Here is an 18,795-nt window from a genome sequence, read left to right as displayed (position 1 = left end):
AGATGACGTGCTGGTCCCAAATTACTGTAAACTGAAAATCTATATAGCATATTACACCCATACAGAGAAGCTGAGTAGTTGAGGCTTAGCTGGGGACCCAGCAGGTAAACTCTTTTACACCAGTCTGTGTTTGCAGGGGAGCCTTTATTTCCCCTTGCAAATCACATTTCAGCTTTTCCAGTATGACTCCAGTGCACACCCACCTAAACAAAAATACAGGCTCTCATCTTCTACTTTTTTCCCTTCCTGACTAACCTGATTTCCCTTCTCGGGAACCATTTTCCAGGGCAGATCTGACCATCTAGACCTGCCACCCAGCATGGCACTCAGGAGCAATATGCAACAGGGATTCCCCAAATCGCTCACAGCCGAGTCTGCTCCACCACACGGGCTCCTGGCATGGCTATCCCTCCCCAACAGCCCACTGCTTGCCTCCGTGCCACCTCCGCTCACGGATGGCGGTGCTCCTGACCTTCCCTGCTCTCCCATCTGCTCTACTGCCCATATTTTGGCTGTCGGCCACGTCTCTCTCACCTGTAAGCTGGGGGCATTTCTCCTATACTGCAGCACATAGCCCAAGCAGGATTGCTATCCTGCAGCATTCTTCTCTGTATCTTTCTCAAAATTTTGCCGCAGAATGAAAACTCCAGGTAGAAACATTATTTCTCTGCCTTCTTACCACAATTCTCATTTCAGCCACTTAACCCTCCACACTGTAATAGTCAAAAGCATCACTGCTCAGACCCCTACCCGTGCTAGTCACCATCACCAAACCCTTCCCACCTCCTCCCCAAGAGCGGCTCCATAGCCTCCCCTTAGTCAGGGCATTCGGTTCAAACCTCTCAACCCCCCTTGCCACTCTGCGGTTGCCTGATCGTGTTCGTTAACGTAGCAGCGCTCGCCTCCTCCGCTCCACCGGCAATGCCAGCTTCATCCATCTGCTTGTCAGCTTCCCCCACAACAGTCACCGCCTGTCCCTCCATGCTGCCCCTCCGGCATGGCAGGACCTCTTGCCATCCGGCTGCTGCCTTGCAAGCCTCACGGAGACCCACGTTTGCTATGAAACCAGTCAAATTTGATTTCTGCAACACATTTCAGTTCCTTACTGGTAGGAAATAGAAAGGATTCCTTCCCAGACCTCTCGGGAACCAGCAGCTGACCTGGGCAGCTGCAAGCACGTGCTGCTCTGTGCTTGTCACTATCCACCCAGAGACCATGCTCCCATCACAGTTCCTTGGGCTCCTTGAGGTTGCCATCAGCTACCAAAAAGGTTTAAACAGAGATCAAAAAAACCTTAGCATACCAAGAAGCACGGGATGCAACTCAGAAGGATGCTTTAAAGAACCGCCTGACACACCCATACTGTTTGCAATATTACAGCAGCAATAATATTATCACTATAACTTTGGTTGCAACGGTACACCTCCAGCACAAACAGAAAGGAAAGCCTTCGCTCTCTTCCTGACTTGCTAGATGAGTTCAGGAAAATATTTTCCACCTCAGTTTACATGCTTGGGAACTGGGTTTGCATCTCCCTCTGAGCTGTTTGATCCTGGATACCCATCTGTGAGCAACATACAGCAGAGATTAGCTGTGCTGCTTTGGAAGGGAGACCCGACACTACATGACCAGAGCAGTGTAACGAGTGAGGACATCCTCCAGCCTGGGACACCATTACAGACCACCTATAGAAATGTGTACAGAAGATCTTTTGTGCAAGATGGCACTTCTCTCACCTAATTTTCCCCATCTAATTTCTAGCTTAGAGTGACTGGGGAGAGATGGGTAACTCTGAGGGTTACAACTGCAACCTGCCTCAAGCTTCTGTCCTAAAGCAGGGTGAAAATCTCTGCAAACAGTGCAGTCTCTCAACTGATCCCAGAAGTGGTTAGATGGCTACTATAGAATAATTGCTTAACTTACAGGCAGGTGGGGTGAAACACATCCTAGGTCCATCTCTCCAGGTCTACCTTTCTCCATTTATAAGATGGGATAACAGCACCATCCCACCCTCTGGGAGAGCAAGAGGCTGAGCACATCAACCCCAGGGACCTGGCGAGACACCACAGTGATTCGTGATGGAGGTACATATAGTTTCAGACTCCTTGGCACAAGTCAAAACACTCAAAAGCCTTGCCCTCCCCTCAGGAAATAAAGATGTTATCTTCCAAATAAGGTTTTAGTACAAGATTAAGGGATGCAATGTGAATAGAGACAAAGTGTGCGATACTGAAGTTAATCACAGAAAATAGAGGCTGGGAGGGAATCCCGTAAGAGCGACGCATTTATTTCATTATTATATCATAGATGACATTAAGTATCCACCGAGTCCCTCAAGGCAGAATTCTTGCATAAAAAGCATCCCCATTTACCAAGCATGACAGAACCTGCAACTGTTCTATAAATAAAGGGTATTTACAAAGAGAGCTGTTAAATATTTATTTTTCTCTGGAGACTGAGTTTTCTGTTCATTTGTCTCCATTGCAGAATCATTCGGTATCAGGGAGCAGAGGAGCTCACCTAAAAAAAGACTAGGAACCAGTCCAGAGCCTGATCCGGACACAGCACCAGCCTCCTCTACAAGCTGGCGAGGGAAAAGCATCCAACCTGACACAGAGGGAACATGAAGCAACAAAATGGGAATGATCTCATCCGGCAGGCAAAGGTAGAAGAAGGAATGCCAGCAACAAAGCAGCGATTAACAAACGCTATCATACTGCTCTGTCCTTATGGAGCTGGCTTGGCACTATATATTAAAGAAGTGACAACCTTCAATTGTGAAGAGTAACTGCACATTTGCATTATATTTGCTTTGTGTCTTGGGAACAAGCATACGTTTCTCACAACTAATGAATTAGTGATTCCCCCCCTCCCCCTTTTTGGGGGGGGTGTTTTTTTTGGAAGCTGACAGTTCTGGGAAGGAGGGAAAAAAAAAACCAAACCAAAAAAATGTCGCTCTGAAATACACTTCACTGCTAACCCTTTGTAGTAGCATTTGTAACAGTCCTTACTCTGGCTTGCCAAAAGCTGAGTTTTAATTAATTATTAAAAAGCTATTTGTTAAAATAATGTTGCCATAGCAACTAGAGAAAGCTAAAATACCCTGGTGTTTCTGACTCACAGCATATTAATCAACCACCAGCTATTATATAATGAGCACCCCCATGCAAGCGCCTGCGGAAGCTGTGGCACCGAATGCCTGAACCCACATCCCCCCGAGCCGGGCAGCGCTCGCTGCTGGACTCTGCCCCCTGTGCGCTCGCTGCCTGCCCCTGGCTGAGGCAGGGCTGGGTAGTTATCCAGGCTCAGCCCAGGAACCACGTGCCCAAATATTTTGGGGAAGCCATGCCGGAGCGCTTGGGGTCAGTACGTCCTCATGGGGGCACGAAAGGGGATGGTGCTGGGCAAGGGAGGTTTTGGTGAGGGATGTGAGGATGGCAGCTTCCTATGCTGCCCGCAGCAGCAAGGGGCTTATGCAGCTCCTTCCCAGCAAGCCCTGACCACCCACCTCCAGCACTCGTCTTGTAAATGTGGTGCTCGCACCAGATCTATTTCTGTAAAAAATTTTTTAAAAAATTATTGGAATTATTTCTTGCAGCAGGTGCCTTCCTACCACCAGGCCAACTGTGAAAAACTCTGAAGGAGCAGAGATTAAACCTTGCAAGGGCAAACCAGCTCTGCTGCTCACCCAGAATAGCTTATTTTACAGACTTAAAAAAAACAAAACAAAACAAAAAAACCCAGCGATCCCTCCCACCCCCCCAATCACATCTCATCCCCCAACCAAGCTGAAAAAACCCTTCTACACTCTCTGTCCATGCACCGCAAAGATGGCAACCTCAGCCGTCCAGCAGTCAAAGCCAGCTGACCCACGGCTGCTGCTGGCACTTGCTGCCAGCCCTTGCAAGGCTTTTCTTTAGGGAGACAGCTTCTGTTAGAGGTGGTGGGACCTCTCCCATTGCCTTCGTCCATGCCATGGCATCGCCACGTAGTCTGCAATGATGGGAATGGCTGCAGGAGAGAGTCAAGCAGTTGAGGTCCAGAGCAACGTTGGTGTGGGGGAAGAGGACCGGGAAGGAGAAGAGCAGCTGCACTGCTCAGATGGAGCTGGGGACAACCTTCCTCCCGCTCAACGACTCAAGTTTGTGCTTTTAACCCCCCGCTCCTCTTTTTTTCAAATGGAAAATAAATACCTAACCACGTAGTTATTAACTGAAAGGAATGTGATGAATATTACAGCATTTGTATGCCAGCTTCAGTTTCCTGCTGCTTTGTTTGGGTGTCACAGGCTGTGACTATGACAACCACAAGCAGTTATTGGACTGATGTCATTTGTGACATCATGCTTAATGGAAAAGAAAAGGAAGAAGAGACACCATCAAAAATAAGACGACTGGAACAAAACCTGCTTTCACCTCTTCAGACATCATCAGCTCCTGTCTACGGAGGAAGGTCCCGAAGGACCCCCATGCTGGGGCTGCTGGAGAGCCAGGCAGCAGCAACTCCATCCTTACCAAAGCCCAGGCAGAGCTGAGCACTTGGAAAACCTGCCCTCTTCCCTCCCCTCGGCTGCAGGACGAAGTGTGAGTCTGCAGTCACATGGAAGAAATCTCCTCACCCCTTCCCAGCTGGGAACCACTGGCATGATCCAAAGCCTAAGCCTGGCTTCCAGGTCTGAGACAAAGGGAGCAATGGAGGCTTTTGGCTAAGCCTCACCTCTCCTGACTAAGTTTCTCCTGCTCTCCAATCAACTTCTCCCCATCTCTATTCTTCAGTTATAGCACTATTTTCCCACCCTTTTTAAAAATAAAATGCAGTCTGCCCAACATTTCTGGATGGTTGCCCGACTGAGCACGAGGGAAACGTGCATTGATTTTGTGAGGAGTGCACTGTTTAGAGAGGTGGCTTTTCTGGTGATAAGTACAAGTGATGGTTTCAGCCTTGGAGGGCTGCCCCAGCTGGAGCTGAATCTCTTGCCCCATGTAAGACCAAGGAGGCAGCACCAGTGCTGCATTTCGCAAAGCCATTACCGTACATAGTGCTGGCACTCATAGGACACACCGCTGTCAGAGCCTTTCTTTGCTTTGACAGAAAATGTTTGCAAATTCACTGCTCAAGCTCTGAGTAACAACAACAACAAAAAAACACCACCACACTCAAAACCTGAAGCCCCTAAACCCATCTAAATCTTAGCTGGTAGAGAACAGTCCACTGCAACAAGTATCTCCTTTATAGTTACACATCCAGAAGCCTTGACATAAATTTTTTTTAAAATTAACTTGACAGTTAATTTTTCCAAGTTACTCTTCCCCAAGTTTTTCCAACACATGAAAAGTGCTTCTCTGCTCTCCGTGCTCTCTTGCCAGACCTGCTGTGCCTCTGCAGCCCAACGCTGTGACCTGCCCCAGGCACCCCCGAGGCCCCACCTGATCTGCAGCCAACTCACCAACCTGTCCTCACACACAGCGTCCTGGGGTGGGAGAGCAGCCACACCACCGTGATACAGGTGAAGATGCTTCTCCTCGAGCACATACAACCTGAAGGAAACCCTTCCCCTGCATCCTCCCAGGGCTTGGTCCCCCACAAAGAGATGGCTCTGCCTTGCACTGCCCAGAGAACAAAATCCCATCAGGGGAATCTTGCCCATAAAAAAAAGAGGGTATTGCTTTTAAATAGCAGAAGAGACATGCTGCCTTACAAAGGGGAGGTGTATTAAAGCCTAACAGGTGAAGCACATGCTGCTCGCAGCTCCCTGCCCTGCCTCTTTTCGCTCGTCAATGTCCCCAAGCCCACTGGAAGTGGCAGGAGCTCCCCAAACCAACACCACCCCTGACCACTCATAACACAGCACAGCAGCACTTGGTCTAGGTTCCCTCTGCATGGGTGTCAGCCAGAGCCACCCCAAACCACTGCTGCGTCCCACGCTGCCACCCCTCGCAGGGGACAGCACCTCTGGGAGCAGCCGTGGGCAAGTTCCACCCTCTGGTTGCTGGGGGCCAAACGGAAAAAGGGAAATGGCAAAGAAGCCTCCTTTCCCCTTTCTCCATCAAATATCTTGCTGAACACCTGGTCCTGAAACATTCTGCAGGACAATACTGGAAGGGGATGCAGAGAGTGGATGTACTGGAATCGAGCTCTTCCAGCTCTGGTTTCTCACTGAGCTTCTGAGCAGGACATAGTTTCTCGGTCGGCATTGCCCCACTGCAGCCATCTTGCACTTTGCTTGGGCTTCTGCCACACAGCCAGAGCAGTAGGAGACAGGTAAATGGGAATTTACAGTCTCCTTTCACTGCTGAGCAATGACTACATCTCGCTGCAATAATTTCAGAGCCATCTGAGACCATATATGAGTTACCTGGGCAGCTTCCAAGCAGCCTGCTGTTGTTTTCTCTCTCACCCTCTTAACACAGCTATGATATCTCAGAGGCACCCACAGACTGCATGCCACCCTCAGCATCACTGCTTTGCTTTGACACAGACAACATCTACCTGGGACTAGTGGTCCACCTTTGAAAAGCAGGAGCAGGTCCCTTTGTTCATTCCTTTTGTGGAAGCAACCACCACGGGGATGCATTAGGACACATATTCGTTAGGACCTCAGAAACACGTACCAAATTTCACCACTGCCTACTTAACAGAAAAACAAAAAACCAAGCTAACTTTGCCTTTGAGATGAGCAAAGAGCATTTCCAGTGTATTGGATATACTTTGAGAGACACAATATGTATACGTGGCTGATGAATTTTTTTCACCTAAATCAGTATCTACTCTTCCCATCACTCCAGAGCCAACACAGCTGTAAAAAAAGAAGCTAGAGCCCACCCTGTGCAATGCTTTGTAAGTGACTGACAAAAAATAAACCCCACAGCTCAATTAGCAGGTCTCGTGTAACAGTTTAAACACCAAGAAGTTAGGAGAAAACGTTTGTGATTCAAAGGGAGGACATGAGCTATGGACCTTACCGAGGGAGGATCAATTCAAAACATTGTCATATTTTCACATCCCTTTTCTCCCAGTAACTGCACTCATTGCCAGTATCCTTCACGAAACGCAAAAAGTAGGATTCCTTATTCAGTTTTTTTTGCTTACCAGTTTCTGAATGCTTGTTAGGTATTTATTAAGAAATTTACCACGTCTTTACCAAACACTGATGAACTCACTTTCTCTTCTGTTAATAAAACATAGCCCTTTCTTTTTTTCAGGCTGATTTCAATTTGGGGTTTTATTCTGCTCTAGCCCAAACAGATTTGTGTTGCTGTAACAGAAAACAGGCTGTAAGCCACCGAAATAAAAATGGAAACAAAACTCTGCTGATTTCCAAGTAACCATAGATTTCCATCACCATAGAACAGGGTAAAAATGGGACAGGAGTTAGGCTGATTTTAAAAACCTCAAAAAAAACCCTAATTCAACCCCTTCACTAAGAAAATTTACTTACAGAAAAGCAGTGAAGCCCAGAGCAATGGCATCCGAACCCCCAATCCAAATTTTAGCCTTGTTATCCAGCCTTGCACCAGCCTAGAGGAGCTGCCCCAGGAGCCCACGCTGTGTCAGACACATGGCCAGGGGCTCCAGTCCGGGCTTGCTGAGGTCAGTCTAGTGCAGCCCCGGCTGATCCACCTGGAGAGCTGCAAACCAGCCACAGCTGCTGGGAAATCACAGCCCAGACCCTTTAGCAATGCACAGGAAAAGGCCATAGTGCAGCTGGTCCCTAAATATATACTTTTATTATTTTTCTAATATATATACACACACACAAAAAAAAGCTCCCGGCTGAGCTGCTTTGGAGCAAGGGAGGGAGCGAAGCATGCAGGTGTCTCCCATGGTGTAAAAGTTCCTCCAAAGTTATTTTACCAGATCAGGGAAGAGCTCAATATTTGACAGTTTTCTGTTTTGATAACAGGGCTGGGGTGCTGTGAACACACAGCAAATTTGTGTTCTTCTCTCCTTTCAGAAGACACAGGCTTTCTTCCTGAGGAATGCCTCGCCTCAACTCTCCAGCAAGATTTTGTATTTCAATGGCTGGTAGAGCTTGGAAACAACAAACAAGCTTCAGATGGTGCTAATGGTCCATTCTGCTGACCATATTCTCAGTTAAATGCATTCATGTGGTTCATATCTGCAGCAAGATAATTATTCAGCCTATGTGGTAATACAATGCTGACTTTATTTTGTGGGTTGCAAAGAGGTGCCAAAGGCACACAACTGGTTCCAAAAGACTGGATTTGCTTGCTGTAAACATTTCTTAAAGTGTCTTAAAAAAAATACTAAAAAATCTTCCTTTTGTTTGAGCAAGCTTGGGTTTCTCATTTAAAGGAAAATAGAAAGAAAAAACTACTCACAGCGCTGCATTTCTTACATCCTGGGAATCTCAGTACTTAGACCTTTCTGAAGGCAAGCAGAACTTCTGATACCTACAAAAGAGGTAAAAGCTATGTAAGTCAGGGAAAGCAAAAAGGAGAAAATAGCATCCATCCCTTCCACTCTCTGGCAATTTAGTTTTTCACCAGCACCCGGGAATGCCGACTGACAGGAATTGCAGCAACTCCCTTTTCCACTGACAGACGCAGAATTTGAAAGATTTGGTGCTCCAGCCCTGTTACAGTAACATCACAAATGGTGGGGGCCTCCTGGGGAAAAAAAAAATCCACATTTCTTAGGCCAAGCAGATAGTGGAGTGCACTGACATGCTGATGTCCAAAGGTACCAGCTGCTGCGGTTCGGACTGGAAATACCCACAAAACATCTGGTGCAGCAGACAAGTACCAGAACAAGCTCTGTTTGGCTACTGGGAACTTCAACAAAATGCCATCAAAATTGCCCTTCTCCTCCTTAAAGGGACTCACCTGCTGTGTCCCAAAGCTAAAGTTGGCTTTCCTCATTTTTGCCTTTTTTTTCCCCCTAAAGAAATGGGAGAGGAAGGTTTAGCTTCAGCAGCTGCAAGAACAGAACTGATATAAAAAATTTGCCCCTTTGGCAGCGGCTGTGCACATGTGTGTATACACACCTGAGAAACACCATGCCTGCAGGTCTGCAAAGAACAGGTAAAGAGGTAATAAATGGTCATAGGAACGCTCTGAGTAAAAGAAATACATGCAGCAAAACACCCTGCTAGTCCCTCAAGAAAAGAGGTAGAAGCTTATCGATTGCCTCAGCAGCACCAAGAGCACAACCTGCATTTTCATCTCCAGCTGAAGTATTTGAGTTTGAAACTTCACACTCTTGTTATCTGGCCAGAGGAATGTCAGCTGGCAAACCCCAAAGAAATCACTCAGAGTCTTTTGCTCCTTCCCAGCAGGTTAAGAAGACATTTTTTTGCTTCTTTTCAAAGGAAGATACGACTTGATTTCCTGAAAGAGCATCATGGCTACTGCAGGAGCTGAGAGGCCAGGAGCTGTTACACAACCAAAACCATTTTTTAAGAGCTTAGAATAGAAAAAGCTGCATGTTTATTCATAGATAAAAGGGAAGCTGCTTCCCGCTTTGCACCATCTCGGAGTAAGGCAAAAAAATGCTAGTTTCACTGAATTGTAAAAGAGAAATAAACATACAGGATAGCTGCAGATTCTGTGCTATTTACACTTCCACTCCTTTTTGGACTCGGCTGGCTGCCTTCTGCTGCCCTTCCTCCCTCTTTCGGGTCAAATTCCCCGTTCTCCCATCACAGGCTGCAAGCCCAGGGCTGAGCAGTTTCTGCATTTAATGGGCTCAGTCCAGTTATCTTACACCAAATCCACTATCTGAAATCTTGGATTTTTAGCACTGTGTCCAGCGCGCAAAAGTCACCCTACATCACCGTCACCCTACATCACCATCACCCTACATCACCAGTCACCCAACAAGGACCAAAACCACCCCTATGAATAAAAGGCTTTTAAAGAACAACAAAATTGCCTGTAGTGCAACACAGCCCTGTCTTTCCCCTGATCTCTAACCTCTGCTTAGGATAAATACATATGTATGGTGCCATTGCTTCTTAGGACTGTATAACGAGCCTCACAATTTTTGGTGCTCTTCCTAAAGACCCAGCTGGTGAAATTTCTGCGAGGATCCCCACTTTAGGAAACATAAAGCAGGAAGAAATCTCCAGGGTTATTAAATCCAGTCCCTTGCTGTGCCCAATCCTCTTCAGAAAGTATGCAAAAAGTTTCCACCCCTTGTGGGTATGAGAATATGATTTGGGTTTAACATAACAGCTCAGAAACAAGTTGGTAATATATATATATATACACACATATATATACACATACATATTTCAGATCTTTTAAACAATTTCATGGTTCTGGGAGATCTGCTACTGCTTTTGAAAGCCTGGAGTTCGTCAATAGTGAAATGAAGGAGTCACAAACATGTTTTACACAGAAATGCCAAATTTTTTGCAACAGGTAGGTAATTAGTAATGAAAAGGAAAATGGGTCTTGCCCGAGTTTGTTCGTCCTGAGCATCCCTGCGTGGGCAGCCCTTGAGCAGCCTCCTGTGGGGGCATGCTTACTCCAGGCCAGCTCCAGGCAGGGGAAGCAGTTCTCCTTGGCACGAAAGCATCACTTCCCTGAAATGCATCACAACTCCAGGATCAGGCGAATTCAGATCAGGCATTCATGCAGGCGTCATGTCCTCACCTACATGAGCCATGCCACGCAAACACCCGCACAGTCACGGAGAGGAGCTGGGGAGATTTGCATCTGCTGGCTCCGGCGCAGTGTCCTAGTGAGTACACGTACGAAACAGGTGATGGTGATTTATGAGCTACCACACACCGCCTGGTTCTCAGGAATTGCCTGTGTGTACGTAGCCCGCAGCACGCAGAGGATAACTCCAGCTACCCCAGCCATCCGTCATTCTCCACACACCAAGGAGGAGACTGAGCCACCAGCTGCTTCATTATTCTAGATGCTTTCCAAGAAAAGTAACATCTTATGGCAAAACAAAACGAACAAAAAAATTTTTAAAATACTTTTTTAAAGTATGTAAAATGATAAACACCAGCACTCTGCACGGTTTCTGCAACCCAAACACTGCTGCACTAACCACCTGAAAATGGGATTATTTTGCTTTGTTCACCATGAAATTTACGTGAAAAACAGATCGTTGAGATATCTTGAGTGAGCTAAAATGTAAATCTCGAGATGCTGTTAAGGCAGGGAAGAGAAATAACGGTACTTTTTAGATGCTTGACAGAAAAGTTCCTTTGAGACTCTCTCAACCTACGGAAATGATCAATTTTGCAAAAGAACATTTTGCAGAGAGAAATGGAGCTGGGAGCCCTGAAAACACTTGTTTTCCCTAGCTGTGCTTGAGACAAAGAAATATAAACCCCAAACTCTTCCCAGCCTCTTTTCCTGAAAGATGCCCACTTGTTGGCTTAAACCCTGCTGCCGGTCAGCCAAAAGCATCGCTGCGGAGCAGGTCATGCCTGTAACGCCAACCCTCCGCAGCCCCAAGAGGCTTTGGTGCTTCCCCCGGCACTGCCCGGTGACCCATCCCCATCGCCCGACTGCCCCAACGGCCAAAATCTAGTGGGACAGGCAATAGGTTGGGGCCACTTTTCCTTCATCAACCTGACAAGCCTGGGGATGCTGCTTTCCTCTGCTGCTGGCTCAGCGAGGCAGGAATACGGCGAGGCTGGGGTGCAGGCTCGTCCCCGCTCCTCACCCCTCAGCGTTTGTATTGTACCAGGCATTTATTAACTTCTCAGTCTAGCTTTATACCTAGATTTCCCTAAAAACTACCATGATCAAAATTACCACCTTAGCGATCTGAATTAATTCTAACGCTAGACTAGAAATGCCTTCTATCAAATTAAATATGCACAGCTGTGTCAGAAATGGGGGGTTTGCAGCCCGTAGATTGCAGACTGTTATTACGGCGTGATTAGCAGATACAAGCATTCCTGAAAGTCATCTGTATCTACACGCTGAATCTCCCAGTTATCCCGGTGGATCCCAAGCGCCCCGACAGCTCCTGGCTGCCAGTCCGGTCCTCGTTAAACATTCACCAAACCTGGCAGACTTCAGCGCAAGGGGTAACGTGCTCATGAGCATCCTTCACTTCAACACCTTTTTATGCAGCTAATAAAATTAACCCATCCTTGCCCCCATCCCTAAGACAAACACATAAAAGACAATCCAGAATTTCCATCAAATACTTAAATATGCAGTGAAAAAGCCATTAAAAAACCCCGAAGTGCTCTGAGGTCTCTGCGTAAGCACACACCCACCGTGCAGACAGAGATGATCGGAGAGGCCTGGGGATATTCCCCTCACTTCTCCATCGCCAGCAGTCTTACCCCTATCCCACTCAGCGCTCAGCCGCCTTTCTCCAGCCTTTTGAACGAAGCCGAAATGGAGACGGATATTTCCACCCCACAGCAGCTGCTGACAGAAGCCCTGGTGCTCCCTGGGAAAACCACCAGCTGACCTGGAAAACACACGGAAACAGACAAAAAGAGGGAGACCAGGGGCTCCGCAGCCTCTGAAAATATGATGGTGGGAGGCAGGGGAGGCCGGGAGCAGGCAGGCTGCCTGCAGCTCCTGGCGCTGCACAGGCAGGGTAGGAGGCTGCTGCCAAGGGTCATCTTCTCCACCTCAGCAGTGTGACAACTGCTCACATGAGGTCTTAATCCACGCTGCACCAATGCAGGTACCCGCGAGCAGAAACTGTCCCAGGGAGTCACTTCAAGGCCACGGCACATTGCAGCTCTGCAGCCTTCACTTCTCCCAGGAAAAAATCTATAAACTATAGGCATGGACCAAGCCCCTGTTTGCAAGGCCTTCTTAATGTTACCAGCTGGTTTTGGAGATATGCAAAAGCATAAAAATAAGCAAAGAGCAAATAACAGCAAATTAACAGTAAGTAAGAGCAAAAAGCAAATAAGCTGTCTCAAAAAAAAAAAAAGGAAAAAGTTTCCTAGGTTTAGGCAGATTTTCACTGTTACTACAGCGCTGTCACAGAAACTATTCCCCCTCTCTTAGAGCTTTGTAAGATTTCAGAAAACATACTCTCTATTGGGATGAAACCAATCTTCTTACATCCTGCCAGGGAGAAGCAGGAGAGTGATGCTCCGGGGCAGCGGACGGCTGAGCCAGGCAGCCCGGGGAGCCACCGAGGCCACCTTCACCCGACTGCCGCTCCCAGGGGACTGCTCCGACCCCTCGGCCGCACGCTGCCCAGGGCCGAGATGTGCCCATCCACAGTTTTATTTGAAGCCGGTAAGAAGACGTGGTTTGGCTGCCAGCAGCAGCCACAGCTGGCCTCGGCTGCAAGGTGAGGCAGGGGCTGGCAAGGGTCCTGGCCTGGCTTCCCTGGCACTGGACAGACAGACGGACTGCGACTCTCTGCCACTTCTCATTGCAATGCTTTCTTAAAAAATATGCAAACAAACAACAACATTAACCCCCACGGCCCCAGCGCGGCGGGATGATCCCCCACATCTCCGCTCAGGTCGTACAGCTTTTCCGCACCTCACTTTCTGTTGTTAAGCCTAGTTCACTGGGAACCAGAGCACTGAACCAAAATGAAAGAGAAAGGGACAGCATTGCTCAAAGCGGATTATATTTACTTTTCAACACATCTCCCAGCTGTGGATGTCAGCACAGAGAAAGGTATATTACTTTCTTTCCTATCTCCTTAACTGTTCCTAGTTTCCTTCAACAAATCGAAGTGTTTTCTTGAAGGGTGAGAAATCTCAGTCTCATACAGTACTTTAAATTAGCAGCAAGGGCTTTAAAGCAAGGAGAAGAACGTTTGATCGCGTAAGAAAATTCAACCAGAGAGAGGGCGATGTCCTGTAGGGTTCTGGCCAACAGAAAGTTCATCATTAATTTATTTGGCTTTTAGTAGAGTTAAAATATTTCATATTATACCTCTTAAACCTTGCATTTCAGACTGTCACCCTCTGGTCAGTTACCTACTTGCCCATAGTAATAAATGTGTTGGAAAACAGTTGTCAAACCCTCCTCTGCCAGAACCATGATTGATAACTGTTTTCCAACACAGTGGTTGCTACAGGAGCACTGCTGTAGGACGCTTTTGCTGCCCAACATACGTACAGCAATAACTTTTATTTTAAACAGCTGAGCTGGGGACTGTTCATCTGCTAATTTAATTTTCAACACCACAGGATGTCCAGTCCCTGTGTTCAGATCCATCCAGGTGTCATCATACAAGTCTGTTGAAGAGATGTGGTGTACATTGTACACAGGACACAGAAAAGAATCACACGTTCCGTCCTCTCCCCCCCCCACACCCAAGCTCATAACAATGGCAGTGCTACAGAGGAAAAGAGTGAGTGAGAGAGAGAGAACTAAAGCGAACACAATAAAAAACATGCTAACCCACACCAGTCCCCACAGTCTAAATGCGTGTGCCAATTTGGAAAGGATGGGGTTCATCATTTGAGACTGCCTGTAAGAGGTATCACGCAGGCACGTACAGCAAATGATGCAAGCAGCAGCCCATCAGCATCACTTCACATGTACACAAGGCTATTTAACCTAGACTGCAGCCAGAAACATCACTAGCTATTTTCACTGCTTAGATCCACTGTCGGAGCGACACAATTTAAAGCCTCCCAGTACTGCTGTTAGGTTTGGCCCGGTCTCTCCGGTTTCAGCCTGATTTCCTTACCACATGACACAGCGCAACAGCAGAAACTCTTTTCTCCTGCTCTTAATTCATTCCCTCTTTTGTTTCTCTCAACCCCCAAGCTGAAAAGAAAAAAAACCACCAAACCCTTAAAAGGAAGGAAAAAAAAAAAAAGACTGATCAAGGCCAGCCAGTGACTACATTTTGCTGTTATAAAAATAAATACAAGAGGAAGGGGTTTCCCTTTTCCGGCTGCTTAGACCATTCCTACTTTTGGCTGTAAGCACCGACGTGTTTGCAAATTCCTGCCAAACACAGCAGCCGTCAGTGCAAAAGTGGTACAAGAAACGAAATGAGCACAGGGCGTAAATATAAAGCAAGAAATCACTTCACTCCGTTCAAATAATGGTGCTTGTGCTCCATTCGCTCTTGAAGACCAGCGCCATTAGGTGTTATTGAGTCTCTTATTTTCAGGAAGAGCGTCCATGTGTCTACATCTGGAAAGTTAAGTGACATGCACCTGGGTCAGCAGCCCCTACGTTCGTGCCAGGTGACCTACTTTCAGCTACAAGTAATCAAGGAGCCACAAAGAGACCGTAGGAAAGGTTGTCCAGAGTCCCCTACACATTGCTATACAGTCCTGCTTGGTGCTGAGCTTCACCCTCTCTCCTTACTGCCAACTCCCGGAGCAGCCCGTTTGAGGTGAGCATCTCCCGGGGCCCGTGCCTGCCTGCTGCACTCGCTCCCCAGCTGCACAGCCCCAGCGCCGGCACTTCAGTCCCCCTGCACTCCAGCACACGCAGCCGGAAGGGGAAAGTCTGCGTACACCGAGCACTGAAAAACAGCATCCGACCCCGAGGACTGGAAAGGCTTGTGGATATCCCCATGAAGCAGTTGCTTTTGTGGCCTTTTCTCCCTTATCCTGAGGACAGCCAGCACAGCCTGGGCACTGCGTCCGCTTATTCTGTTAACAATCAGTAACTTTGGGCCCATCCTTCCCCTCCAGCTAGACTTTAACTTTTTTTTTAAGGCCAAGAATACAAAGGGATGGAACGAAACTTTCTCTTTAAAGCCTGCCAGTCTCACGGTCCCACAAATCTGTCCTATCAATTTATCATCTTCACTGCAGCAATGCCTGCATTCAACGCTGATTTGTTACGCCTCCAGGTCCACAGCCCTAAACTGCTTGGGATGTTTTTGGAAGCCAAAGCAATACAGGTTCAGACACTGAATGTCTGATTCCTGCAGATCTAAGTGCTGTATTTGAATAAAATTGAGATTTGGATCCCACTTATATTGGAACACATCTGTAGCAGCAGATGCTTTTTACAGCTTTCTACCTGATTCAGGATCCAGGGCATAACTACATTTCTGAGAGCGAATCCTGCTGCTATTTGGATACACCTCTGCCACTCACTCCAGTAGGAACAGGTCTGAACCAAGGAAGATAAAGTGCAATTCACATCCTACTCTGAAGAGCTGTTCAGGAGAAATGCACTTTCACCCTTTAAAAATCTGACAAAACCAGATTTCATACAAAATTTATCCTATCCTTCCACATAACCAGCAACATGACATTCATTTCTTCCGTCTCACGATATATTTAATGAGGGGAAAAAAAAAGGTACATGTGCACACCCCCTTCTCCAGTGCTCCTTGTTATTCTTCCAGAACAATTCTTCAAAGCTGCTGAGATCACTGTATGTTACCTCCTTTTTGAAGGATCAGATACATTGCATCAAAAAGCATGCAGGAAAAGTTCTAGGGCATGAAACCAATTTTTGCGCACTTTTATCTGGGTCAGCTTTTCTATTGATTCTGCAAATACCATATCATTTTTTTAAAGCTAAGGTTTTTTTAGTTTAAAAAGAAGAAAAAGAGAACATCAGAACTTAAGTCAAACATCCATCTGAGCCAAGGATTAGTTTTGTTGGGTGACTCCAAATCAAAAAGGTAGATTTTTTTTTAATAATAACGTCTACCTAACAGTGAAAGAGCATCTGGATTAATTCCTAAATTCAGTAAATGCCCTTTTCCCATAGTGCTTCTGTTTTTATTAAATACTATTTAACGTCTTTGCTGCTAGGTGTATGAAACTTAGACAGCTGACAACATCTAGGAAAGCTAACGTGACACAAACACATTAAAACGACTCACACACATATTTTACCATTAATTCATCCCTCCCTTTCTCTGCCCCTCTGCCAAGTTTCCCTCCATGGTTATGAACTATTTGGCACAGCCTCCAGCTTTGCTTTATGTCTTTTTATCAACCCCAATGTGTGTCTTGAGGCGCTCTGAAATAGAAATAGTAGGTAAGAACTGGCCTCGGGTGACAAAAGGCTGGATCCTGTCTTAGGAGGAGGTGACTTGCAGACATCTTGAAGGTCTCATATCAACTTCATCTGTACACGCAGGTGGGAAATGGAGAAAGGATACTTCTAGGAGGATGCCTACCAACAGGTGACAGTTTGTAGTAGGAACGACGCAGAAAATTTGCTTGCAACTCCAGATGACAGCAGAAAAAAAAAAATATAAAGTAGTTGGGAAGTCTAATTAACTTTTGGTGAAAACTAAGAGCTAATGAACTGGCTCTCAAGTGCTTTTCCAGGATGGAGTAGTTTATACTTCTGAGAGATGCTTTTTGCATATTTTGGTGGTGGTGTGATGCTGGGAATAACAACACGTTGCCCAAGAGCCTGAGTAGCAAGTGTGCTTCTGCTGAAAGGCAGGCACCCGCTTTGGCAAGACCTCGTTTTGCAGGGACCTGGGCACACGGTGAGCGGGGCCGTTTGCACGCGTGCTTCCGAGTCAGAGCTCGAGAAGGGTCTGACTAAGCCAAGCATTTCTTTCCTGGCTCTGGAACACCCGTCTGGCACACTCAAGATCCAGAGGACTGTCAGGACAGATCCCTCAGCCTTTTTATATTCTGTTTTCCCAGTCTGGAGAGCTGAGATGGAAAGATGAGTAATCATTTACACCACACCAGTTGTGTAACACAAACAAAACCCCCAGCCTAACAGCTTAACAATTTCTGATATGCAAATGATTAAACCCCAACATTTTCTCGCCACGATTTCATCCAATTAAGCCTTGTCTTCATTAGGGACACCGTGCCAGCCCTGCATAGGCTGCTGGATGCTGCCTCCAGCGTTGTGCATCTATAACCAAAGAGCCGCAGACAAGTGAGCTGCCCTCCCCGCGGCAGGGCTGGAGTGGCAGTGCCCTTGCCCAAGGGTGACCCCCCTTCCAGCACCCCACCACGCCGTACTCCATCCACGGCTGAAGTGCAGTTCTTAATATACTTCTAATTGCAAGAATTATTGCTATATTACACCTCAACTTCTCTCTTCCCCCGTGCATTAACTGGTTGCTCGGAGCTTTGCAACCTTTCGAAGAAAATGCCTTGAAAAATAAGACTGGGGAGGCTCACATGAAATAGGGAAATGAAAACGCATTGCTAGCTACCCCGAAAAACTAGGCCAGGCTTCTCTCGACCAAATCTCCAGGTATCTCTAAGGCAGTAACAGTTGGCACGATTCTTAAAATACGCACAGGCTGATTAAAGGCTGGCATACAAGGCTCGCTACACTTAAAGCATTAGTGGTGAATTTTAAAATCAGACAGACATGATGATTTTTGAAAGACCCTCTCCAAACACAGGGCTGCTTGCTGAACCCCCTGGCTTGCTCTCCCACCTCAAACCACACCGAGAGGTCACCTTAGGAAAGCCAGAGGTACCAAACTTGGTACCAACAGAGGTACCAACACCTTGGATGTTGGTCCAAATTCAAACCAGTGGCTCCTTCAGCGTTGAAGTGGGGTTGCAAACCCCAACCTTCCAGGGCTCCTGCCCACCAGCCGCCATCTTGCTCTTTCCCCCGGGGCTGGGCTGCGGCCTCAGCCTTGCTGGGAGATGTGGCGCAGGCGGCAGAGGGGAAAGTGGAGGGCTGAGCAGGGACAATCCCTCCACAGGAGGCAACTGCAGAGCAGATTTTAACGCAAACACATATCCCACCCTAACAGGACACTTCCCCAGGGGGAATGTTTTTTCTCCCTGTGTGCCACATCCCAGGCCCTCTCCTTCATCTGCTCCCCTCACGCTGAAAAACCTTTGTTAGCGGAGAGGAGCCGAGCTCTGCTCGCCCTCCTCTCTCCGGTTAGTGACTGTAAAAAGCAGGACTGAGTAACCAGCAAGTACCTTCCCCTCCT

At 47.1% G+C, this 18,795-nt stretch overlaps 1 protein-coding gene across 7 annotated transcripts in view; it reads right to left on the bottom strand.

Moving 5' to 3' along the window:
• The window catches only part of ZHX2 (zinc fingers and homeoboxes 2), an 83,038-nt gene that overhangs the window by 42,491 nt on the left and 21,752 nt on the right, over nucleotides 1–18,795 (bottom strand). For 4 of the 7 annotated variants that reach the window (XM_075495208.1, XM_075495211.1, XM_075495210.1 and 1 more), the window contains 2 exons: nucleotides 8,847–8,901; nucleotides 8,343–8,414 (listed from right to left, as the gene is read on the bottom strand). The gene's annotated coding sequence lies outside the window, so the exon portion shown is untranslated. The remainder of the gene's footprint in view (nucleotides 1–8,342; nucleotides 8,415–8,846; nucleotides 8,902–18,795) is intronic. The other 3 variants (XM_075495214.1, XM_075495215.1, XM_075495207.1) reach the window with 1 other exon arrangement.

The sequence above is a fragment of the Mycteria americana genome, chromosome 2 (assembly GCF_035582795.1).
Source record: "Mycteria americana isolate JAX WOST 10 ecotype Jacksonville Zoo and Gardens chromosome 2, USCA_MyAme_1.0, whole genome shotgun sequence".
In the NCBI taxonomy this organism is placed as follows: Eukaryota; Metazoa; Chordata; class Aves; order Ciconiiformes; family Ciconiidae; genus Mycteria; species Mycteria americana.
Note: the sequence above shows the minus strand (reverse complement) of the source record. Positions and strands in the feature narration are given on the sequence as shown.